This window comes from Lolium rigidum, chromosome 3, assembly GCF_022539505.1.
Source record: "Lolium rigidum isolate FL_2022 chromosome 3, APGP_CSIRO_Lrig_0.1, whole genome shotgun sequence".
Lineage (NCBI taxonomy): Eukaryota > Viridiplantae > Streptophyta > Magnoliopsida > Poales > Poaceae > Lolium > Lolium rigidum.
Genome location: NC_061510.1, coordinates 229,881,952 through 229,907,563, shown reverse-complemented (window position 1 = coordinate 229,907,563; position 25,612 = coordinate 229,881,952). Strand labels below are relative to the sequence as shown.

At 47.9% G+C, this 25,612-nt stretch overlaps 1 non-coding gene across 1 annotated transcript; it reads right to left on the bottom strand.

Annotated features, from left to right (window-relative positions):
- Positions 1 to 16,269: 16,269 nt before the first annotated feature.
- LOC124704962 lies at positions 16,270 to 16,408 on the bottom strand. The gene has a single exon (XR_007003817.1). It is a non-coding gene; the product is annotated as a small nucleolar RNA Z247 (small nucleolar RNA).
- Positions 16,409 to 25,612: the final 9,204 nt, after the last annotated feature.

Sequence of the window (25,612 nt, the reverse complement as noted above, 5' to 3'; positions counted from 1 at the left end):
AGCTAGGTCACCTTAGCGATTATCCATCTCGACGAGATCTCAGCCGAACTATTCGGCACCCCATTGTAACCTATTATCATCATAATCAAGAGCAGACAGGCAGGACGTAAGGGTTTTACCTCATCGAGGGCCCCGAACCTGGGTAAATTGCTCTCCCCGCTTGTCTGTGAACCGATGTCTCGTGTCAGCTTGCAGGATTCCATCAACCCTAAGCCCCTATCGGATGGCATTGACGAGGAGCACCCTCGACAACGGCACCAGAAAATAGTCTTCATGACCCACAAGTATAGGGGATCGAAACAGTCTTCGAGGGAAGTAAAACCCAATTTATTGATTCGACACAAGGGGAGCCAAAGAATATTTGTAAGCCTTAACAGCGGAGTTGTCAATTCAGCTGCACCTGGAAACATACTTGCTTGCAAGAGTTTATCAGTAGCAACAATTTTATAGCAGTAGCAGTAGTGAAATATAAGCAGCAGTGTAATAAAGACAGCAATAGTGATTGTAGTAAACAACAGGATTAAAATATTGTAGGCACAGGGATGGATGAACGGGCGCTGCATGGATAAGAGAACTCATGTAACAATCAAGGCAGGGCATTGCAGATAGTAATAAAACAGTATCCAAGTACTAAACTACCATAGGCATGTGTTCCGTATATAGTCGTACGTGCTCACAATGAGAAACTTGCACAACATCTTTTGTCCTACCAGCCGGTGGCAGCCGGGCCTCTAGGGAATCTACTGGTAATTAAGGTACTCCTTTTAATAGACCACCGGAGCAAAGCATTAACACTCCGTGAACACATGTGATCCTCATATCACCGCCTTTCCCTCCGGTTGTCCCAATTTCTGTCACTTTGGGGCCTCGGGTTCCGGACAGCAATATGTGTATACAACTTGCAGGTAAGATCATAAAACAATGAATATCATCATGAATCAATAACATGTTCAGATCTGATATCATGGCACTCGGGCCCTAGTGACAAGCATTAAGCATAACAAGTTGCAACAATATCATAAAAGTACCAACTACGGATATTATGCACTATGCCCTAACAATCTTATGCTATTCCATGAAAAATCTCATCCAATCCCAACCATCCCCTTCAGCGGGGGAATTACTCACACATGGATGGGGAAAGCATGGATGGTTGATGGAGAGGCATCGGTGGTGATGATGGCGATGATCTCCTCCAATTCCCCGTCCCGGCAGGGTGCCAGAACGGAGTTTCTGGTCCCGAGACGGAGTTTCGCGATGGCGGCGGAGTTCTGGATGTCTTCTGGCAAATTGGTCGAACCCCCTTGCGTTTTTAGGTCACAAGCCTTAAGTAGTCCAGAGGTGAGCGTCGGAGGCTGGCCGAGGCGGCGCCACCATAGGCCAGCGCGGCCCAGGGGCCCACCGCGCCGCCTGGTGGTGTGGGCGCCTCGTGGCCCCCTCCGTCTCGTCTTCTGGCTCCGTCAATCTTCTGTGAAAATAGGCCCATTGCAATTATTTCCGGGGATTTTCCCGAAAGTTGATTTTCTGAACAAAAATAAGACACCAGGGCAATTCTGCTGAAAACAGCGTTAGTCCGTGTTAGTTGTATCCAAAATACACAAATTAGAGGCAAAACAATAGCAAAAGTGTTCGGGAAAGTAGATACGTTTTGGACGTATCAGTAGTCAAGTCCCAGATTCTGGCGGATTTCGTCGCGGATTGGATAGAAGCCCCAGATGCAGAGCTGGAGCCGGAACTTGAAACTTGGGTCATGCACTTTGACGGATCCAAGCAGCATCAAGGCTCAGGAGCCGGAGTCACCATGAAGTCCCCAACCGGAGAAGAACTGCAATACGTTCTGTAGATTCACTTCGAAGCTACAAACAACATGGCGGAATAAGATGCTCTACTATACGGTCTGCGCATCGCTAAGGAAATTGGGATCAAGCACATCATATGCTGCGGAGATTCCGACCTAGTGGCACAACAAGTAGCCGGAACCTGGAACGCCAGAAACTCCGTTATGGCGGCTTACAGAGACGAAGTTGATGGGATCGCCAAATGCTTCCTCGGATACGAAGTCAAGTACGTCCGGAGAGATGATAACACATCGACTGATATGCTATCCAAACTCGGATCCGACAGAAACCCATTCCTCCCGGAAATTTCCTTGAGCACATACGGATACCCTCGGTAAAGGGCGCTAACCCGGAAAATCCGGATGTGGCAGTATCTTCGGCTAAGGAGGTGGGCTAAGCCTTTCCTGGACTACCTTTTGGACCACAATAAGTTGCCCGAGGACGAGGTCCTCACACGACAAATCGTCCGACGAGCAAGATCCTACACAATATTTGATGGACAGCTCTACAAACAAAGCGCAAACGGGGTATTCATGAAATGCGTCTCAAATAAGGATGGCATCGAAATCCTCAGAGAGATTCATGCTGGTGATTGCGGGCATCACGCTGCTCCCAGATCCCTCGTTGCAAAAGCTTTTCGGCAAGGATTTTACTGGCTCACAGCTAAAGAAGATGCTGAGAAATTAGTGAAAACCTGTCGAGGCTGTCAATATTACACTACTCAACCAAATGCTCCAGCTCAGGAGCTCAAGACCATCCCCATTATATGGCCATACGCGGTCTGGGGGCTTGATATGGTGGGGAAGCTGAAAAAATCATCTCCTGGCGGTTTTGAGTACCTCTTGGTCGCTATTGACAAGTTCAGTAAATGGATCGAGGCAAAGCCAGTGAAAAAAGCCGATGGTGCTACAGCACTAAAATTCGTCAGCAACCTCGTAGTGAGATACGATATCCCACACAGCATAATCACAGACAATGGCGCAAACTTTGCTCGCCTTGAAGAACCCCTGCGTCGTGCAGCCGAAGCTTGGGCAGAAGAGCTAGATGCTGTTCTGTGGAGTTTACGAACTACCCCTAGCAGATCAACAGGGTTCACCCCTTTCTTCCTAGTATACGGATTTGAAGTAGTTCTTCCCTCTGACATCATCCACGACTTACCGCGAGTTTCCGCCAACATCGAAGATACAGCTGACGAGGCCAGACAGCTATCTGCGGACCTGATCGAAGAAGCTCGGAATTTAGCTGACCAGCGTTCCACCATTTACCAGCAGAAACTCGGACGCTACCATAGCCGTCGAGTTCGAAATCACTCGTTTAGGCTAGGTGACCTAGTCCTCTGCCTTCGGCATGTGAAAGAGCATAAGTTGCAATCTCCATGGGAAGGACACTTTGTCATAAGCAAAGTGCTACACAATGGATCATACTACCTCGTTGATTTCCGCGAGAAAAAAGATAGACCTGCAAACTGGCACCGGAAACGAAAACGAGAGGATCCGGATGACATCTATTATGAGACAGATCGTCCCTGGAATATAGCACACCTACGTCCTTTCCACACTTAGCAATTTTTTCAAATTACATACTCCGTAGTAGTTATACATGATCAATGAAATAAAGCATATGGTTCACTCTTTGAGTCTTTTACCTCCTTTACTTTTTCATTTTTAGATCGCGTATGTTTTCCGACTAAAACCGTAGAGCTGGATATTTCCGCCTAGGCATGTATGAAAGTTGTGATTTTTAAAATCGTCCTTTAGGACGTGAGCTTAAGTTTTCTGGTGGATAAATTTTTCGTTGCGAACTCATGGATTCCTGGTAGCGATTTCCAGCACCTTGGCTGGGGGCTTGGTTCCACGGTTATTGATGGATCACCATTGGGCTTCGTCGCCGCTGGCGAGCGTTTTCGGCTAAAGGTCTTCCGGCTCGTGGAAGGTCAAGTGAGCAAGCCGGAAAACTTAGAAACTAGCACTTGCTTTTTTTTTCAGCGAACGAAACATGCATTCATATAAATAAAAAGGATCGAAAGATAAGTTTTCCGCCCAGATGCAACTATTTCGTCCCTAGCTACTTAAGAATTTAAGTTATATCTTACAAACCCTTGATGGGGCCAAAATGATGCATTGTTTTTCTTGCCACAGGAATAAGTTTTTTCACTGGCCCTTGGCCGGAGGAGAATCGTCCTTTTCTTCTATCGGAGGCTGAGAAGACACATCATCATCATCGCTCTCTTCGTCCTCGTCACTCGGAGACGTTGCGCTGTTTTTGGACTTCCCTTTCCTGGCCTCCTTGGAGCTAGTCCAAGTGTACTGGCTTCCATCGCAAGATCCGGTAGGTCGCATCTCTTCTTCGCGTTCCTTATGAAGCTCGCTTCAAGAGGCTCGTCAGTAGGAAGCACCACCTTGTCATAAAATTCTTCATGATGGATCCTTCGGGCGATGCAGGTGTCATAGCCGCTTACTGCATTCAGTAGCGCATTGACATCCAAAGAGGGAGGTACACCGGAGGTAACCCTGTCAATATCTAGATCCGGGTGGTGAGCCAAGCACATGGCCAGGGACATTGCAGCAGCGCCTCGCGCCGATGAAGCTTGCAGATCTACTACCAGTTCCGGAAGAAGATCCATCCTTTGAATAAGCTTGCGGGCGTCGCAAGTACCGCTCTTCTTGATAGCCAGATTATGGCAAATCTTCCGGCAGGTGGAGATAAGATCCTTGCAGCCATCTCCGACAAGCTGGAGAAGATCATCCGGAGGAAATTGGCTCCGACGCTCTTCATCATATCCAAGAGGTTCTGCATGAGATAAGCAGAGATAAGTATAAGATGGAGTTCAACGGATAAGTTCTATTTAGTAAGTTTCCGGATACATACCCATGACATCTGCGTTGAGTAAGTCCCAATGCTTCTCCGCAGTGTCCATATACTTCTGGAGCCCGTTGATTTCTTTCCACTGCTTTTGGATGGTTTCGCTGTTAGCCTTTCTCTTCATGGCGAATTCGCCCTCCTTCTTGATCATTTCGGAGTTCTTCTCCGCCAGCTGTTTTTCCGCCTGCTCCTTTTTCTGTTCCGCCTCCGCGAGCTTCGTCTCTAAAGCTTGATAAGAGGAGCGCAGGTTCTTGAGTTCAGACGAAGTTGTGGCGAGGGAATAAGATGCACCTATTCAAAGTTAAGTTAAATCAATATGAGAGTCGGAACTTAAATTACTGGAAAGTTTGGCCGGAAACCAACCTTGAGCTTCCGCCAGCTGTTTCTTCAGTTCTGCGTTCTCTTCCTTAACAACTTGGATTCTCTCCGCTTGGCTCAGAGTGACGCGGCGCTGCAGGGCGATATTCTTGTGTAGCTCGTAGTGCACCGCCTGCTGTTCCTGTAAATAGACACAGAGCAGGAGTAAATTCCGGTTACATCATACATCAGTGGATCCTTTGGAAGAATTATTGCCGAATTTTGTTTCCGCCATAACGCTTGGGGGCTACTACGACACTTTAAAATCTTCTTCAGTTTGAGTTTTCTCTAAGTATTTAGGTGCTAACTATTGACTAGTTTCCGCCTACATACTTGGGGGCTACTGGGAAGTACCTTCTGCTTGCAGAGGAGATGGTCGAAGAACTGGCCGACCTCCTTTTTAAAGTTCTGAATCTCTGACGACTCAGTGTCAGGCTTCCCCCAAGCATTGCTCAGCATGGCGTTGAGCCGATCTTGTTCCAGATCCCACTTTTCCGCCTCAGTAAGCTTGTTGAAAAACTTAGTTGCGTAAGCCTTGGGGGTGGAGGTAAGGTCAATCGGATCACCGAAGTTCTTCGGAAAAACGATGGCATCACTAGCCGCAGCTTCAGCCTTTCCGGAAGAATTAACTTCCGCCTCTTCTTGACCCTGCACTTGAGCTTCTTCAGCAGCAGGACGTTTCGTTCCGGAGCTCTCTCCGCCCACCTTCTCGCTACTCACTGGGATTATCTCCACTTGAGTTTCGGTAGTAGGAGGGGGAGAAGGCTCAACTCAGGGCAGAGACGGTTGGGGAGCAGTGTGTGAGGTGCTTGGCGGAGCTGGCGTCGGAGGACCAACAACTGGAGATTTCAGCATATACTTGGTGATAGATTTCTGGATGTTGGTCTGCGTGGTAGTGGTAGTCGGGTTTCTATAAGCAAGTAAAGGAAATAAGTAACAAATTGTACAAGTTAAAAAGAAAAAAAAAACATCAAGCTCGGAAACTTACGCAGCGTCGGGAATGATCGGACGTGACCTTTTCCCTGCTGTAGACAGCAGTTTGAGGCGCTCGCGCTCCGCCTTCCGGGAGTCGAGTGGAGGGGGCTTGGTCTTGGCCTTCTTGGCGGAGGCCTCACCGCTAGTTCCGGCTTTGGTGCCGGAAAGCTTGGCGTGGGGACGCTTGGTGGGTCGAGGAGCAGCCTTTTTGGGCGCTTGCTCCTCTTCCTCATCGTCGTCCTCCGGATCCTCCTCCGCCGCTTCGCCGCTGACAGGGACTCGGAGTATGGTGCGGAAGTCTTCCTCCGCCAAAGTATCGAGCTGGAGAAGGAATCAAGAATAAGTTAGAACACTTCGAGGAAATGAGAAGTAAAGAACTACAAAGGTACAAACGCTTACCGGAGGGAACTGGTCGTTGGTCTTGATATCCTTTATCAACTCCGGGACCGATTGGCCCCGGCTAATCTTCACAAGAGTTTTGATTCTCCTCTTGAGAGAATCCACAGGAAGGTCGTGACGGGTTACTCGGAGAAGGTCATCCGCCCAAGTATACGCGCAGATCAACCGCGCATTGTACCGCAGCGGCTGGATCCGCCGCGAATACCAGCTCAGAGTGAGCTCAGTTCCGGTTAGCCCACCGTGGACTAACCAAGAAATCCTTCGCGCAGCTTTCTCCAAGATTGGGAACTGGCGAGGGTAGGAACGAAGCTCGAGCATATAGCCTCCAAGCATAGCCTGATCAGGCTGTATTTATCGGTAGTATTAGCGCTGCGGTGCAATTCAATGAGCTCCAAGCCTCCAAGCATAGTTGCTGTAGCTTGTAAACGTATTAGGTGAAATCATGACTTTCTGGTCTCGGTACGGTCATGAACAACCGCCAGCCGGAGAAAAACGCATGCCGTTCCAGCTTGGTTGTCCGCTAAAAATGATGATTATATTCCTACGCATGAATGGGCGATATATGTGGTGTGCTTGCTATCTTTGGAGAGGGGGAGAATGAAATCAGTTCAGTGAACTGCTACTGGCTACTGATGTCCTCCTATCTATGTAATATTTTCTTTGTTTATCATACAAGCACCTTACGTACCGTTAGACATTCAGACCAGAGAACTTCTGGAAAAGTAGGGGATTCACCGCCATGTCGATCCTTTCATTTAGTTTACTTTAGTTTCTAACTCCATCCATTTATGAAGCCAACTGATATTTGTTGTTCTAAAAAAAAAAAAAACAGACGTCGTTACCAACTATACTAGAGAGTAACATACACGAAGACACGGGACAAATACAAATTTGACTGTTAACAGGCGTGTGAAACCAATTCGGCAAAAGCATAATGTGGATATGCTATCCCGTCTTGGTAGAACCAGGTTTTTTTTATAGCTTAGTTCCATACGAAATGAGGGGAGAAAGCTAGAGCAGAAATTCACTAGGGGCAGCAAGGTTGATCTTGGTCTATTATTTGACTAATAAGCAGTGTTAACTACTGAATCATCAAGAATTCTAGGAATTTCGTTAGGCCCGGCACTTCTATGCCAGCCCCACCCTAAAACCATTTTTCAAAGCGAAAATTTGTCACATGACACCGTTATTTTTGGGCATTTGGTGAAACTCACCATCCAGTTGTGTCTTTGCTAGGTACTATTACAGTTTTGTGACACATTTGCCAGAACACACTACTGACTAAAAATGGAAAGTTTTGCCTTTGTCTTCTAAACTAGTCATCTCAGGCAAAAATGCAAAACTTAGGTGGTGTGTTCTGGCAATTGTGCCACAAAATTATAATGGTACCTGGCAAAGACGCAATCAAGCAATGTGTTTTTCAACAAATGCCAGAAAATAACGGTGTCATGTAGCAAATTTTCCTTTTTTCAAAACGTAGCAAAAGGATGGTGAGAATGAGAATATAGAGTCATAGACCCACCACGCGCAACATTATCAAGATCAATACATTTGTGGCTCCTCGCTAAGAGGCTCAATATTCACTCCAACTTGTTCCAGAAAACAATCTCCCCAAACTCCGCACGCCCTGGTGCAATGCCCCTCCGGGTACCACCTTTACCTCTTCCTCTCTTGACCTAGGGTTTTGATTGGCGCAACATTCAACCCACGTGGTTTATTCAGGAGATTTGAGATGTACACCCGCTCCCCTTGAGGATCATATGTTGGCGGTCCCTGCGCTACTAATACTATGGAAAATATAGGGTGCTAGCTATGAGCACCTACATCTTTTGGCAAAGGGAGGATCCAAATACTCTAAGGGCCTCTTTGATTCACATGATTCAAAAAACGCAGGAATATGACAAACCTAGGATTGCAATGTTGTGCTCACTACAATCTCACAGGGTTGCAGATGCTCCCAAGTTTGTCTGATTCCATCACCGGAAGAGCAAAGGATTTTGAAAAGGGATGTTAGATTTCCAATGAAATCTAGAACAAAGGATTCCATAGAAAAATATTCTACAAGATTCAGTCCGAAAAATCAAACAACCATCATAGGAAATAAAGTACTAAGAATTTGAATACTCTAAAATTCCAATGCAAATCCCTTGAACCAAAGAAATCCTAGTAATTTAAACCGAGTGTACCTTTTGAACCGACTCTCTACGTACGTTGGACCATAAAGTAAGACCATCAATGATTTTACCAGTAGTTACAATTGGGGGTAGATTATTATTCTAAAAACCTTAGCATTAACAGCTCAACAAATATGCCAATATGAATAAGATTGGGGTCTTTTTGAGGGGAAATATGGAGATAGGAAAGGTGGCAAGTTGTTCTTTCCTCTTCATATGTGAAAGCTAATCCGTTTTCATGTTAGGGCATCTCCAACGGTTCGTGTCCGTTTGCCATCGTCCGGTAGAAAATGCGTCTGCACCCAGACCAGCGGCCCAACGTATAGTGATCGGGCTGTCCGCGGAGACACAGACGTGGCCCAAATATGCACATCGGATACGTCTGATGCGTGGTCGCGTCGCGTGACCGCTCGCTTCTCTTACGGCCCGCTTGGGCGTCAGTACTAGCGACGAGGCATCGCTTCGGCAGTCTGCGCCACATTAATGGCGACGCCTCGCCTGCTGAGCGGCCGCCGCCCACGACTGCCAAAGAACTTAATGGTGATGCCACGCGTGACGCGTCCCTTGGCTGCCTCTGGCATATATAAAGAAGGGCGCGCGCTCGGCTGCCCCATCTCATATCCTCCACACAAACCCTAGCCACCGCACAACCTCAACCATAGCGCTGCCTCGCACTTGTCCTCCACCTTTGCCATGAGCAGCGCCGGACGTGGCCAGGCTACTGCGCCTCCACCTCCGTCTCCACATCTGACTCCACCTCCCCGACCGACAGCTCTGACGAGGAGAACGAAGATAGCGCGGTCAACGTCATCGACACGGCCATGGATGCGAAGTTCATGGCTGACACGGAGCAGGAAGCAGAGGAGGAGCGGGCGGCCCACGCGGCGTTCGACGCGTAGCAGGAACACCGCTGGGAGGCGGCGGTCGCAGAGGACGAGTCCGACGACGACTTGGAGTGAGACTAGAACGGCCCTGACCCGGAGGAGAAGGCAGCGAAGCAGAGGGCTTTAGTCGAGTCCATCGAGACGCTCAAGAAGGCAGAGGATGCCGCCAACGAGGTGTTGCGGCAACCACTACTGGAGGACGCGACAGCCCACCAAGCTCTGACGACCGCACGACGGATGGAGGGGCGGGCGGCGAAGAAGCTGATGAGGACGAAGGGAGGCAACGACGGGGCCGGACCGTCAACCGCCCCGGGAGACGACAAGTAGTCTAGGGACTTGTTCTTCCTTCTTTTTGTGTATGTACATTTTATGCATTTGAGCTAAATGAAAAATATGTTGGAAAAACAATATGGATCGGCCCGCTGGGGGCACCCCAGGCGCAAGCCGACGCGCGGTCAAAAACGATTATTTTCCAACGGTTACGCGCGACCACTTTGGAGTCCAATATACGTTGCCCCGTTAGAAATCCTGCTACATTTTTTCCCTTCTAACAGAGGCATAATACTTCTGCTACAACTTTTACCATAGCCTCTTAGCGGCAACATATTTGTGCTTTCTTTTCTCTGGTTACCCCCCAATGGTAGGTTAACCCTTTCCTTTGCTTATGATGTTTGCCAGTTCTGACCTCGTTTAGTGTCAATACCTGCACAATCTGCCAGTGTCAAAAATACCAGCACAATCGTTTAGTGTCAAAAATACCATTGCACCTGATCAATACCTGCACGGCACAAGCACCACTTTACCTATCTTTTGCAGGACTAGTAAAATTGCCTATGCGTTGCACCGGAAGAAATAAATACTCAAAGACTCAAACAACTCATCCGTTAATTATTATTATAAAACATGTTTGTGTGTTACTACAAAAAATATTGTAACGAAATGTTGTAACTGTTGTATCACTGATGGATGGAAACATGTTGTATCCGTATTTGTCAGGCGTGCTGAGGGTGGAATGGAACCACTCTGACTTGATGCGCTCAGTTGTAAAGTTGAGTCTAATAGAATGTAGGTAATATAAATCATTCATTTTTTGGATTCAAGAGAATAAATTGAAAATGTTGTATACATATTGTTTTCAGTATCTCTACAAATACGTGGATGAAAATAATATACTGCATTATGGCCAACTATTAGCTTAAACACAATATTTTTGTGAGTGATATAAAAATAGCAAAATGGTTGTCCATGCACAGAAACTGTACACATGGGCAACATCGTGGGAATCTAACCTCTCTCTGAAACTATTCCTTGCCAATCAGTTGACTCACTTTTGACTTTTGATATTTGTTTCCTGCCTTGAATTGTGTTCTCTCTGAAACGATTAATTCCTTGACAATCAGCTGCAAAGCAAGTTTCCACGAGATACAACCCTGTCATCAAGCGGAATTCAGAATCGAAAAAATGTATTGTAGAAAAGTGGTTGGAGCAGACATGCGAAGCGGATGATTAGATTAACAGGTGACGGTCAAATAGCTTATATCTAGGAACAGGACATGAACCACTACAGGCCTCGATGGGCATCGGAGGTCCCAAATTCCAAATCCTCGACCTTCCTCCCATGTAAGACGAGATACAGATGGTGCCGATGAAGCGCCTCGTCCTCATCGTTGTCCCACTTCAACACGCAAGGATCTCCAACCCGGACCAGCGTGGCCACCTCAGCGTATGCGTTGCTGACCTCCCATGAGCGCTCAACCATGGTCTTCTCGACCTCTACTGGTCTATCCCCGTTGCCGAAAACTCGATTAAGAGCTTCTGTGAACGAAATCCGGCGAATTTATGCGACTAATTTGTTGGTTTATGTTGGAATCACGCAGATAGGAGAGGGGATATATATGGGCGTTTTTATGGAGAGGGGAAGAATCGAAAGGAAATCGAGCAATTTTTGATTATGATTCGGCAGTAGAGTTCGGTACGAACTCCTTCTGGTTCGAGCACGGGTGGGAGATCGAGGGGCGGAGGCCGGTTCCAGAAGAAGAGGGGTGGGAGATCGAGCGAGCGAACCTAATTGGGCCAAAGCCCAGGAGAGGCGGCGGATGAAGGGAACAGGTCGGCTGGAGCGTTTTTATAACTTGGCGGTGGCATCTGCTGTAATTTTAACGAAAAATATGGGTAATTTTTGACGGACGAACAAGAAACCTTATTTTCTTTATTATTAGGTATAGAATGCGGCAGACGGGATCATGACCAGGATGCAACACCGAACAACTTGCTCTGAAAATCCAACAACGTCCCAGAAATCCCTTTACTTGTCACTGAAAGAAACTAGAGGCAAGAGATTGGAGGCAAGTGCGCAGCGCTCAAGGGCTGGCTATCGTTGCTCTTTATATAGCTGAGTAGATTACAACTTGTACAACACGTATACATCTAAACTAACTCAATCTCTATCTCTAACTTAAACCATATCTGACGCCAACAGATGCGTACAAGTTATCTCTAGCTAACTACCATCAGATACTAACAATCATTAGTCTATACAATATATTCTAACACCCTCCCTCAATCTCAACTGTCGAGCAGATTGAGATTGCGCTTACACCACTGAAAAGCTGGATCCGGGAGAGGTTTTGTGAAGATGTCAGCAACTTGATCATGAGAAGAAATGAACCTAATCTCCAGTTGCTTCCGAGAAACTCTCTCTCATACAAAATGAAAATCAACTTCAATGTGCTTAGTACGAGCATGGAATACTGGATTCGCAGAGAGATATGTGGCACCAAGATTATCACACCGCAAAACTGGAGCTCGAGACTGCTGAATACTCAACTCTCTAAGTAGAGATTGCACCCATATAAGTTCAGCAGTAGCATTAGCAAGTGCCTTATATTCAGACTCAGTACTAGATCGCGACACTGTAGCCTGTTTACGAGCACTCCAGGCGATCAGATTACCACCAAAGAAGATGGCATATCCCCCGGTTGATCGCCTGTCATCAACATTCCCTGCTCAATCAGCATCAGAAAAGGCAGACAACAAATCAGTAGAGGCTGGGCGGAGAGACAAGCCTGTGGACAGAGTGAGCTTGATGTAACGAAGAATTCGCTTAACAGCGGACCAATGACCATCACGAGGAGCATGTAGGTACTGACATACTCGATTCACCACATAGGAGAGATCAGGCCGGGTTACTGTGAGGTATTGTAGACCACCAACTATACTGCGATATAAGGTGGCATCATCAGAAGAAAGGAGCTCACCATCCAAAGCGGATAACTTTTCCGTGGCAGACATGGGGGTGTGAGCAGTTTTGCGCTTAAGCATCCCGGATCGGCGAAGTAATTCAGAAGCATACTTTCGTTGAGAAAGCAATAAACCACCAGAAGAAGGAAGAACTTCAATACCCAAAAAATAGTGAAGGGTGCCTAGATCCTTGACTGCAAATTCTGACCGCAAATCCTGAATAAGCTGAGCTGGAGAATGTGGAGAAGAGCTGATAACAATTATATCATCCACATATACCAACAGAAAAATGACCTCCTGACCATGCCGAGAGATGAACAAGGAGGAATCAGCTGCTGAAGCCATAAAACCAAGTCGACGAAGAACAGAACTGAGACGAGCATGCCATGCTCTAGGCGCCTGTTTGAGACCATATAGTGCCTTGTCCAAACGACACAGATGATGAGGATGATTCTGATCTTCATAACCAGGAGGTTGGCGCATATAAACCTCTTCTTCAAGAATGCCATTAAGAAAAGCATTTTGTATGTCAAGCTGTCGAAGGTGCCAGCGGCGCGAGACTGCCAAGGACAAAAGAAGACGAATTGTTGTTGGCTTCACCACGGGACTAAACGTATCATCATAGTCCAAACCTTGACGTTGCTTAAACCCTTTCGCCACAAGACGAGCCTTGTATCGCTCGATAGTTCCATCGGCATGATGTTTCACTTTGAATACCCATTTTGAGTCGATGACATTCACACCAGGGGGACGCGGAACTAATCGCCACGTCTGATTCTGAACCAACGCTGCATACTCAGCGTCCATTGCTGCACGCCAGTGAGGGAGGCCAAGAGCAACCCGATAATCACGTGGCTCAGCGCTCTCTGACGAAACTGCATGCGCCATGCAACGAGCAAGCCAGGCCACAGTTCCGTCTGTGCGCTGTCGTGGTAGACGGATGTTGTTGCGGAGCCGCGTCACGGGCCCAGATGGTGGTGCAGGGGGTTCCAGAGCCGACAGCGTAGCAGACGTGGACGAAGCTGGGCTTGAGGGAGCAGCCGGAGAGGAAAGCCCAGCCGGGGATGGGGGCTCACCCGGATGAGATGACCCAGTACACGAAGCCGGGCCATCTCCTGGATCGCGTGGAGAGGCAGGTCGACGAGGAGAGATGCTCTCGTCCGGGCGATCGTCGTGCATGGGATCGCTGGAACCCGAGGCAGCTGCATGCGCGGGTGAAGACAGCCCTTGATCAACGTACAATTGCATCCCACGACCTGTTCCTGCACCGTGGTTAGGGAGAAGCAAGGGTGCATATGCAGAATCATCAAATTGACCAGGCAGAGCATGAGTGGATGATGTTGGAGTAGGATCAGCGGATGAAGAATTAGCAAAAGGAAAATTCAACTCATCAAACACCACATCGCGAGAAATATACACACGACTAGTGGGAATATGAAGGCACTTATACCCTTTGTGTAGAGTGCTATAGCCAAGGAAGACGCATTTCTTGGATCTAAACTCAAGTTTGCGTTTGTTGTATGGACGGAGGTGAGGCCAACAAGCACATCCAAAGACCTTGAAAAAGGTGTAATCGGGAACCTCACCTAAGAGGCGTTCAAGGGGTGTTTGCATGTTAATAACACGAGTAGGAAGACGATTGATCAGAAAACATGCTGTGGAAAAAGCATCACTCCAAAAACGAAAAGGAACCGAGGCATGAGCTAAAAGGGTAAGGCCAGTTTCAACAATGTGGCGATGTTTTCGCTCGGCGGTACCATTTTGTTGGTGTGTATGAGGACATGATACACGATGTGCTATGCCAATATCGAAAAGAATTTATTGAGTTTAATGTACTCTCCTCCCCAATCTGTTTGGACATGTATGATTTTGTGGTTCAAGAGACGCTCAACATGTTGTTGAAATTGAAGAAACACTTTGAACACATCAGATTTCGTTTGAGTAGATAAAGCCATGTAAAACGACTATAGGCATCAATAAAGCTAACATAGTATGTGTGTCCACTAACAGAAACTTCGGCCGGGCCCCATACATCCGAAAAGATTAGCTCAAGGGGAGCTTTTATTACATGACTCGAAAGAGAAAAAGGCAATTGGTGACTTTTGCCTTGTTGACATGCATCAAAAATTGCATTATTATGACTAGACTTTGATGGAAGATCACTATGGTGTAGAACATGCTTTACGACCTGTGAAGCAGGATGACCTAAACGACAATGCCATTGTTCTTGAGACGCTCGGACACTCCCAAAGGCTTGTTTTATTATGGGTGGCTCCAATGGATAGAGGCCACCACGACTCCTTCCTCTAAGCATGATTTCCCTCGTGGCTCGATCCTTCACAAAAATATCATTTGGATGAATTTCCACAAAAACAGGATTGTCATGAGTGAGTTTCTTAACGGAAAGAAGATTGCGAGCATAGTTTAAAATATCGGGCTATCTCATTTAGCCGCACTTTTTTTAGAGGCTATAAAAGGCTATAGCCGGGTTATAGCGGGCTATTCCATTTAGCCTTTTTTCCAAATTTTGAAATATTTTTATCATATCTTACCAAAAGAAGAGGAAAACTAAGACTCAAATACGATTCGTGATACAACTTATTTAACTATTCGTGGCAAAAAAGTATTCAGATATTCAACTCACAAGTTTTATCTAATTATACCGAACGCAAATTCGGAAAAACAAGAAATAAAAAATAAAAAAGAAGATAAATTCAAAATACAGGAGGTTTAACGGCTAAATTAGAGGCTAAACAGGGGCTAAATTAGGCTATAGCATGCTATTAGCGTTTTTTTCTCATTTAGCCTACAAAGGGCATAGCCGCAGCGGCATGTCTCCTAAAAAGCTATAGCCGGGTTATAGCCAGGCTATAGCCGGCTATTTAAAACCATGATTGCGAGTTACGGAAGGAACATGCAAGACGTCATTGAGACGAAGATTATGTGATGGAGTGGGGAGGATGCCTTGGCCAACGTGATGAATTCGCATACCTGCACCGTTTGCGGTGTGCACTTGATCGTTGCCGTTGTAGGGCTCCCTCACGGTGAGTTTGTCGAGGTCGTTGGTGAGGTGGTCCGTAGCTCCGGTGTCTGCGTACCATGCCGGGTCGATCGGATAGGAGGGAGTATACCCTTGAGGCGCCGGTGCGTGAATGGCCGCAGCCACCTGACGGGAGGCGCCGCCTCCATCGTTTCCCACGCCAAGGAACTCCCGCTTGAAGCGCTTGAAGCACTTAGAGGCGATATGCCCCAATTTGCCACACAGTTGGCACAGGGGACGATTGCCGTTCCCGGTGTTGCCGGAGTAGCCACCACCTCCAGGAGCGCGAGGACCATCGCCGTTGTCGAAGGAGGGCGATGGCGGAGCAGGTGCGCGGGTGAAGTTGCCACCGCCAGATGGTGGCTTGATCGGTGGCAGCGGGCGCCCATCAGCACGGTAGAACTTGCCGCCGCCTCCAGGCTGCTTGGAGCCGAATGACAGGTTGGCGGAGTACTGGTTGATGTTGCCGTGAAGCTCCGTCTTGCGTGCCTCGATGCGGAACTCAGTGCTGAGAAGCTGGGAGTAGAGATCCCGCAGCGGCATCAGCGTCGTACGCGCCGTCACCACCTCGACCAGGGGGTCGTAGTCGTTGTCCAGACCTGCAAGGAGATAAGTAATAATCTCCTCATCTTCAAGTGGCTTACCAATGGATGCCATGATGTCGGTGAGGGTTTTCACCCGGTTGAAGTAGGTCGGAATCGACGCGTCGAGCTTCTTGATCCTCGACAGCTGGAACCGCAGCTGCATGGAGCGTGCCGTAGACTGCGCGGCAAAGCAATTCTCCAGGGTGGTCCAAGCCTCCCCAGACGTGATGGTCGTCATCAGCATGCCGACGACGCCTTCAGTGGCGTTGGAGAGGATGAAGGACAGGATCGCCTGGTCCTGCTGCATCCACGCCTGATACGCCGGGTTCGGGATCTGCGTCGGCGCGCCGGCCTCAGCCGCCTTGGGGTTGTCGATGAGCTGCGACGGACGGGGAGACGGCCATTGATGTAGCCGAGCAGCAGGTGGCTTTTCAGACACAGGGAGGACCTGCGCGCGCCGGAGGAGATAGTTCTCCGACGAAAGCTTGACGGTGTTGACGTTGGAGAAGTTGAAGAGCGGCGCGATGGCAGCCGCGCCGGAGTTGGTGTTGTCGACATGACCGAGGCCGCCGGAGAAGATGTTTGAGGCGGCATCGGAGGTGGAAGAGGAAAACGACATGTTTGGGAAGCGTAGATTGGATTCAATCTTGCTCTGATACCATGAAAGAAACTAGAGGCAAGAGATTGGAGGCAAGTGCGCAGCGCTCAAGGGCTGGCTATCGTTGCTCTTTATATAGCTGAGTAGATTTACAACACGTATACATCTAAACTAACTCAATCTCTATCTCTAACTTAAACCATATCTGACGCCAACAGACGCGTACAAGTTATCTCTAGCTAACTACCATCAGATACTAACAATCATTAGTCTATACAATATATTCTAACAAGTCACGTGCAAGTGGGAAACAGGACACCACCAACGCTATCGCAGACCGTCAAGTTGCGGTTATAGCAGATGAGCGCAAGAGATGCTATTTTATTCGGTGTCAACAATGTGTGCGTCCGTTTGCGTCAATCCACGGATGCTGAAATGGTCGCCGGGCGTAAATTATCCGTTTGCGTCGGGGCCAACCCCGTGGGCCGACCGCATTTCTAACGTAGAATTGATATTTTGGAGAAAGTTATTTTGGTTATTGCACGAACCTATGCGAAGTTGATCGAAACGAGTGTTTGATCAAGCTATGCGAAGTATATAAATCGTTGTCCTCACACACATTTCTAAGTAGAATCGATATTTTGAAATTAGTGTAACAAGTTTGAACAAATTAAACATACAAACTGCGAGAACATACAAATTTTAAACTAGCTACTTTTTGTTAGAAAACCCCCGCCTCATCATCCTCACAGACGCGCTTCCTGCTCGTCACCTCCTCAGAAGAGGTACTGGCGGTCAACGCGTCTGACGAGCTTAAGTTCCCATCCGACGAGTGGTCATTGGGGTCTTCGTCGTCGTCGGTGAACGGATGACGAGCCTCCGCCCTCGCCCGGGCCCTTGCCGCCGCCTCCTCTACCTCCAGCTGTGTCCACCTTGCATCTGAATCCTCTTCCTTTTCCTCCTCCCCGTCCTGACCGTCGTGGCCAACGGCGTCCCCCTCCTCATCCTGGTTGTCGTTGGCGACAGCCTCCCGCTCCTCCTCGCCCTCCGCCGGCGGGGAACCGCAGCTGCATGGAGCGTGCCGTAGACTGCGCGGCAAAGCAGTTCTCCAGGGTGGTCCAAGCCTCCCCAGACGTGATGGTCGTCATCAGCATGCCGACGACGCCTTCAGTGGCGTTGGAGAGGATGAAGGACAGGATCGCCTGGTCCTGCTGCATCCACGCCTGATACGCCGGGTTCGGGATCTGCGTCGGCGCGCCGGCCTCAGCCGCCTTGGGGTTGTCGATGAGCTGCGACGGACAGGGGAGACGGCCATTGATGTAGCCGAGCAGCAGGTGGCTTTTCAGCACAGGGAGGACCTGCGCGCGCCAGAGGAGATAGTTCTCCGACGAAAGCTTGACGGTGTTGACGTTGGAGAAGTTGAAGAGCGGCGCGATGGCAGCCGCGCCGGAGTTGGTGTTGCTGACATGACCGAGGCCGCTGGAGAAGATGTTTGAGGCGGCATCGGAGGTGGAAGAGGAAAACGACATGTTTGGGAAGCGTAGATTGGATTCAATCTTGCTCTGATACCATGAAAGAAACTAGAGGCAAGAGATTGGAGGCAAGTGCGCAGCGCTCAAGGGCTGGCTATCGTTGCTCTTTATATAGCTGAGTAGATTACAACTTGTACAACACGTATACATCTAAACTAACTCAATCTCTATCTCTAACTTAAACCATATCCGACGCCAACAGACGCGTACAAGTTATCTCTAGCTAACTACCATCAGATACTAACAATCATTAGTCTATACAATATATTCTAACAGTCACGTGCAAGTGGGAAACAGGACACCACCAACGCTACCGCAGACTGTCAAGTTGCGGTTATAGCAGTGAGCGCAAGAGATGCTATTTTATTCGGTGTCAACAATGTGTGCGTCCGTTTGCGTCAATCCACGGATGCTGAAATGGTCGCTGGGCGTAAATTATCCGTTTGCGTCGGGGCCAACCCCAGTGGGCCGACCGCATTTCTAACGTAGAATTGATATTTTGGAGAAAGTTATTTTGGTTATTGCACGAACCTATGCGAAGTTGATCGAAACAGTGTTTGATCAAGCTATGCGAAGTATATAAATCGTTGTCCTCACACACATTTCTAAGTAGAATCGATATTTTGAAATTAGTGTAACAAGTTTGAACAAATTAAACATACAAACTGCGAGAACATACAAATTTTAAACTAGCTACTTTTTGTTAGAAAACCCCCGCCTCATCATCCTCACAGACGCGCTTCCTGCTCGTCACCTCCTCAGAAGAGGTACTGGCGGTCAACGCGTCTGACGAGCTTAAGTTCCCATCCGACGAGTGGTCATTGGGGTCTTCGTCGTCGTCGGTGAACGGATGACGAGCCTCCGCCCTCGCCCGGGCCCTTGCCGCCGCCTCCTCGGCTGCCTCCTCTACCTCCAGCTGTGTCCACCTTGCATCTGAATCCTCTTCCTTTTCCTCCTCCCCGTCCTGACCGTCGTGGCCAACGGCGTCCCCCTCCTCATCCTGGTTGTCGTTGGCAACAGCCTCCCGCTCCTACTCGCCCTCCGCCGGCGGGGAGCTAGAGTTGTTCAGCGTGGCAGTTCTATCCCACCAATGGCGCCATCCCGGCGTCTTCCCCTTGCTGTCGGTGTCAGATGGCAACGACAGGTTGCTCATGGCTTCACGCAAGTGGCACGCCGGTGTTGGAGATAAGATGAATGGCAGGCCGGTTGAAGATGAATTAGCGCAGGTCCAGGGGTCTTATTGAGCGGGGATTAATAGCGGCGCGTATAACAAAGAGGGTTGCGGTTGCTCTTCCCACTTGCACTGCGTTTGCGTCTCTGCGGATGGCTCAGACACTATGCGTCACCCCGCTTGAGCAGGGGGCAGGCGTATTTTCGGTCCGCACGAACGGAAACGGTCGCGCAGTATCCGTTTGCATCACCTCGTTGGAGATGTCCTTATATATGGAATAATAGTTTGTGAAGTCATCTATGGTAATTGGTAAACCATGATACTTTAATTTCTTCAGAAGATAGCCAAATCCCCTCTCAGTTTTACCATTATATTTGCCTAGTACAAAATTCAGAAAATTTCACACTAAAGCCTTTCATTGGTTTCAAAAAAAAAAGATTATGTGTATATAACTAAATAAAAAAATTGGAACTGCTCATATTATTACAGTACTTCATAGTATTTTTCCGAAATGCTTCAGAGGTGGTTGCCACTTGCGATTCGCAACATCGAGCGCCATTCCGCTCGTGTTATATAAGCCTCATCTCCGGCTCCTTGCACAAACACATCGCAAGAGACCAACCACCACAATGCGGCGCCACCGCCTCATCCTGCCACTCCTCCTGGTGGCTGCGGCGGCGGCGTCCGCCACGGCGCGCACCCCGTTCGCGTGCGCCCCGGGCGGCCCGGCGACGTCTCTGCCGTTCTGCCGTCAGTCGCTGCCGCTGCGGTCCCGCGCGCAGGACCTGGTGGCGCGGCTGACCCGGGCCGAGAAGGTGCGTCTCCTGGTGAACAACGCGGCCGGGGTGCCGCGGCTGGGCGTGGCCGGGTACGAGTGGTGGTCGGAGGCGCTGCACGGCGTGTCGGACACCGGGCCGGGCGTGCGCTTCGGGGGCGCGTTCCCGGGCGCCACGGCCTTCCCGCAGGTCATCGGCACCGCCGCCTCGTTCAACGCCTCGCTCTGGGAGCTCATCGGCCGGGTACGCGCTCTTCTAAATGCATCATGCCCTCTGTCGTGCCGTTGCCGCGCGCCGCCGCCGGCATTGCCAATGGCCGCCGCCGCCGCCTCGCGTGCGTGGGCGAGCGAGTTCTCTGTCGTTGTTCCTGGACTAGGCGTGCATGTGAACTCTAGTTTGTCCGTGTCCCTCCCCTCTCGCTGTGCGCCGCGCCTGTCTCGGGCAGATTAGTTTCTTCTTTTCTTCTGACGGGCGCTGACGGTTTGGAGCACGAATCTCGAAGCCAAATCTCACGGGCACGATGCGCGTTTGTCCGGGCGTGTCATTTGATCGAGAAATGCAACCAGGGCGCACGATTGTTGTGCAGCTCAGAAACACCACAACACAATACTCATTTCCCAAACACACACTCGTTGCGTCTTCATGATCCTCCTCAAGTCTGAAGATGGCTTTGGTTCATGAAATATTATTGAGTAAAATAGGTGGCGAGTACCTGAACTTGTCGGCGAAGTTCAGATTGGTCACTGTACTTCCGAAATACTAATTTACGGTAACTAAATACAACTCGTGTGCTCATATACAGTCACTAGCTTTGGAAACGCGATGTATTTGCTGATATGGCACTTATTAAACCCCACATGTCAGGACAGTTGTGCATAACTTAAAGAGAGCCCACGTACACGAGGGACAGAGCTGCAAATGCATCTTCGTTTACATGAGGACAGACAGCAGTGAATCTGTTACAAAAAGAACCCTGGAAATAATTCCCACATCTCCTCTTTCTTCTTCCTTTGTCTAACCCAATCTCTCAATTCTCACCATCTGTCCGTCCGGACGTCCATATCCCCTACTACCGCTCCCCTCACGCCTGGAGGCCGCTCACACCAGAGAGGCGCGCATAGGCCACATCTGCACCTTGTATCCATCGTCGCTGCGGTGCTCCTCGAGGCAGTATGGATACACGGGCGTGGAGAGGAAGACGTTGCCGGCATGCGGTCGTGATTCGGCTCCAGAGCATGCGTGCACGACTGCGTGTTAGGGCGCGTCGGAGCGCGGCACGGCTGGCCGCCAACACGCGGCAGGTGCCTCAGTGCTCAGCCAGGGCTCGTGCATGCACGCAAGGCCATGGGCACGCCGGAGAGGTGCTGCGAAAGACGCTCGAGCGGAGACATACATGAGGTTATGGGGTGAGGCGGAGCTGTAGGTGTTGGCCTACTGTGATGACCCGGCATACCACTGCATGGTGTAGTATGCAAGTCTGATATAACACCAATGAAACACCGTTTCACTAGTATTATATCGCTCAGAGTGGTACAACAGAAACATATGCGGGTCCAAGGCATGTCTATAGAATTACAACATCGACTTTGTTACATAAGATCATCACAGCCTCCTACTTTACAATGAGGTAAAACTGCAAAATAACTCCAGAAGAACGACTCGTAGACTAGTCTTATCACGAACTCTGTTTGTAAAGTAATTAACTAGCTACAGAGGCTATGAATAGATTCTAGCTAAATAGGAGCTAAGTTTAGGAAGCTAGTTCCTTTCTATTGCTAATCTAGGTTTCTCCTTGTTGGATGTGGTATCTGCCTCCTCTGACAGGTTCCTGTCCCTTGAAGTAGTTGTTGACTCCTCGGTCTTCGTGTTGCACTCGTAGATCCTCCTTCGGTGCCTCCATATCTAAGCGGGGATTTAAGAGTGGTATGAGTACGAGCGTACTCAACAAGTTCATTATAGGAAAGAGGTGTTTAATGCACTAGCTACAGCATTAGACCGTAAAGTCTAATACCAATGCAGGTTTTCATAACCATTTCTTCAAGAGGTTGCTTTTATTCGGAAGAACTATGTCCGTCGGCCTTCACCGGTTTACTAGAACTTCATGGAGCTCCTTTCCGGCCGCGTTCGCAGTTCCATATCCCGGAACAGGGAGTGACAGGTCACGGTTCTTTACACTCTGCAGAGGTGTGTTGCTTTACCCATAAGAGATCTTAACCTTGGTGCCAACCGGCGCGCAACCCGTCCACACTTCCTATGGTGTGAGGCCCGGTATAAGGTCTATCCAATCATGTTCCTCCGCTACCTCGAACACCCACCCGTTGTTGCATGCGCCGACCCTGGGTCCACGTCGGTCCCATTATTCCTGTAGATTTCAAGGTGGACCCCGACCACGACAACAAGTGCTGGGCTCTACCATACACTCCTACGCCGGTGGCCGCAACCCATCATAGACCGCAATACCGTGGGGACTTAAGGCTTCCCCACCCTACAGCTTGTTCTTCGAACGACAAGTGTCTACGTGACCGTGCCGTGGGGACTTAAGGCTTCCCCAGCCTACCGCTTGCCGCCGACAGATACAAGTGTCTACGGTAAAGCGCATCCGTTGATGAACGAGAGGTGGAAACACTTTTGACTACTCCGTCCCACTCCGGATCTTATGGTTAACACGGGTATTACGGCACAAGAATCACTCGGCGACATTTGTTGTTTAATCCTAGATGGATATAAGCCCGTGCAATGGAACCTCCACCATATCAACACAATCCATGGTTCCATTGCCCACCACATAGTCATATTCATAGTTATGAAAGTAGTGGTTTTGATTTTTATGCAATAGTGATAACCATAATATTTTGCAAGTAATTTGATAGAAATACTCAAATGACATGAGCAAGTGATGAACTTGCCTTTCTTGACTGCAAGATTATGCAGACAAGGTCTTCGATACGCAATAACTCCAAATTCTGAAATAGCATCATCGTCCGGTAAGGACGATGTTTAAAAGATTGGCAAGGATGCAATAATGCATAAGAATGATATGCAATCGCTCTAAGCGTGACCTAACCCCGATGATTTAGGATCAGTGAGTTGTAATGATGGGTTCAGGGTGTGTTGCACTTTTAGAGTGATTCACAAACAAGGTTCTTATTCAGGGTGATTACTTGGTATCATAAACGGGTGTTGCAATATAGCATAACAATAGCATTAATAACACACAACAATAAGATTTGGTGTAATCCTAACATGTAATAAATAGTGGTTGGTTTTAGTACTATATGTCATGGTTAATGATTGATTATTATATACTTCAAAAGAATAACTTTTGGAGAACATGTTCTTGAATTAAAGAACAAGTATGATAATTAGATTGGTGGGGTTCTATGGTTGACTATGGTTTCATCTAGTTTCTGGAGTAAGTATTAGATGGATCACAACAGAGTTGGATTCATCAAAAGTAGGTGGAGTTATGCCAAGGCATCCTAAGCAATTAATTACACATGGGTGCTATCAAGGTTGATGCTACCTTGCTAGTGATAGATGGCTATTGTCTATAGGTTCTATTAGGCAGGATTGATGATGATTCCTTATTTTCTTCAAAAGAATAACTTTTGAAGAACATACTTCTTAAATAATAAGAAGTATATCAATTAGGGTTGAAGTGGTCTAGGTTTTACTGTTGGTTCTATTAAGTAAGGAGTAATTGGCTCCTGAATAGGATGGTTGATAAATATCCAATACTAGTAGGGTTTAGTGGAATATGGTTGAGTAATGCTCAGGGTTTGGCAAAGTTGCACCTGAGGTTCATCACATTGGTGTGATGCTAAGTAGGAAAGAATATGGATGATGGCTTTGGTAATAGGATCTAGGGTTTATACTTGGTTAACCCTACTTGAATATTTAGGTCTGATGAAGATGGACACATGGGTTACCCATATATTAGTGATGGCCTTTTACATTTTATGTGAACATAGGTATGTCCTTTAGTTGCTGATGATGGCTCTATGACTTGAAATAAAGTACTATGATCACCAGTTCTAACCTTGGGTTTAGGTTAGAAGCAAATTAGGGTTCACATGTAATAATGGAACTAGGGTTCCTAATTAATTTAGGGTTTTAGAGTTCAACATGAAATGATAGGGTTGTAATACTATTCCATATGGAATTAGGGTTTGCTAATAACCCTATAATTATTGGATTAATAACTTCATTGATAAAGTTGAAGTTATTAATAAATTTGAAATAAAAATAATATTAGATTTGATATTTTATTATTTTTAAATAATTAATAATTAAGGTATTTATTAATCATGGTTTTAAATCCTCCTAGTAAGGATTTAATAAGTTAATAGAAAAGGAAAACTAATTTTAATGTTTTCCTTATTTACTTACTGGTTTTTATCTATTTTATAAATTTTTACTAATTATTGAATTTTAATTGAATTTGGAATTAAAAGTAAAGGCTTAATTAACAAGTATTAAATAAGTAAATTTTTATTAAAAATAAGAATTTCCTTTTATATTTTTATTGGATAGAGTTTTCTTTTCTAGGAATTTTAATATCTCATTTATATTTTTCTGACTTAATTTGGATTTTCTAAATTTCTTTGAAGTTGCAGTAATTTACTGGATTTAAATTTAAAAGGAAATAACTAAACCTACCCGGGCAAAGCTACCCCTAGACACTGACTGGTGGGCCATTGGTCCACGTCAGTGCCACGGTGGCTTTGACTGGTCAAAATAGGCGACGTGGCCAGGGAAACTCACTGCCGGCGATCGGATGGCGAGGGCGCCGCCGTTCCGGTGCTCGCGCGGACGGGCTTCACGCACCAAACGACTCTGCACGCCAAGACGAAGCTACTGGTACCAGCGCCGCCCCTGTATGGTTGCCGGAGCTTGTCCGACGGCGAGGTACTGCGGTGGCGGACACGGGCGAGCGGCGCGGCGACGCTACGGGACGTAATCGAGCTAGGCGAGCATGCTATGAGGTTCAACAGCTCACCAGGAGAGCGTTGGTGTGGTCGGCGAAGCTTGGGGAGGCCTCAATCATCGGCGAACGGCGACGACTGGTGGTGTCCGGCGAGGAATCGAGATCGCAATTCGATGGCCTCGAGGCTTCCCAGCAGTTGTGCGTCGACGTGGGGATAGCTGGAGTAGAGGCGGAGCTCCAGATCTTCACGACGAT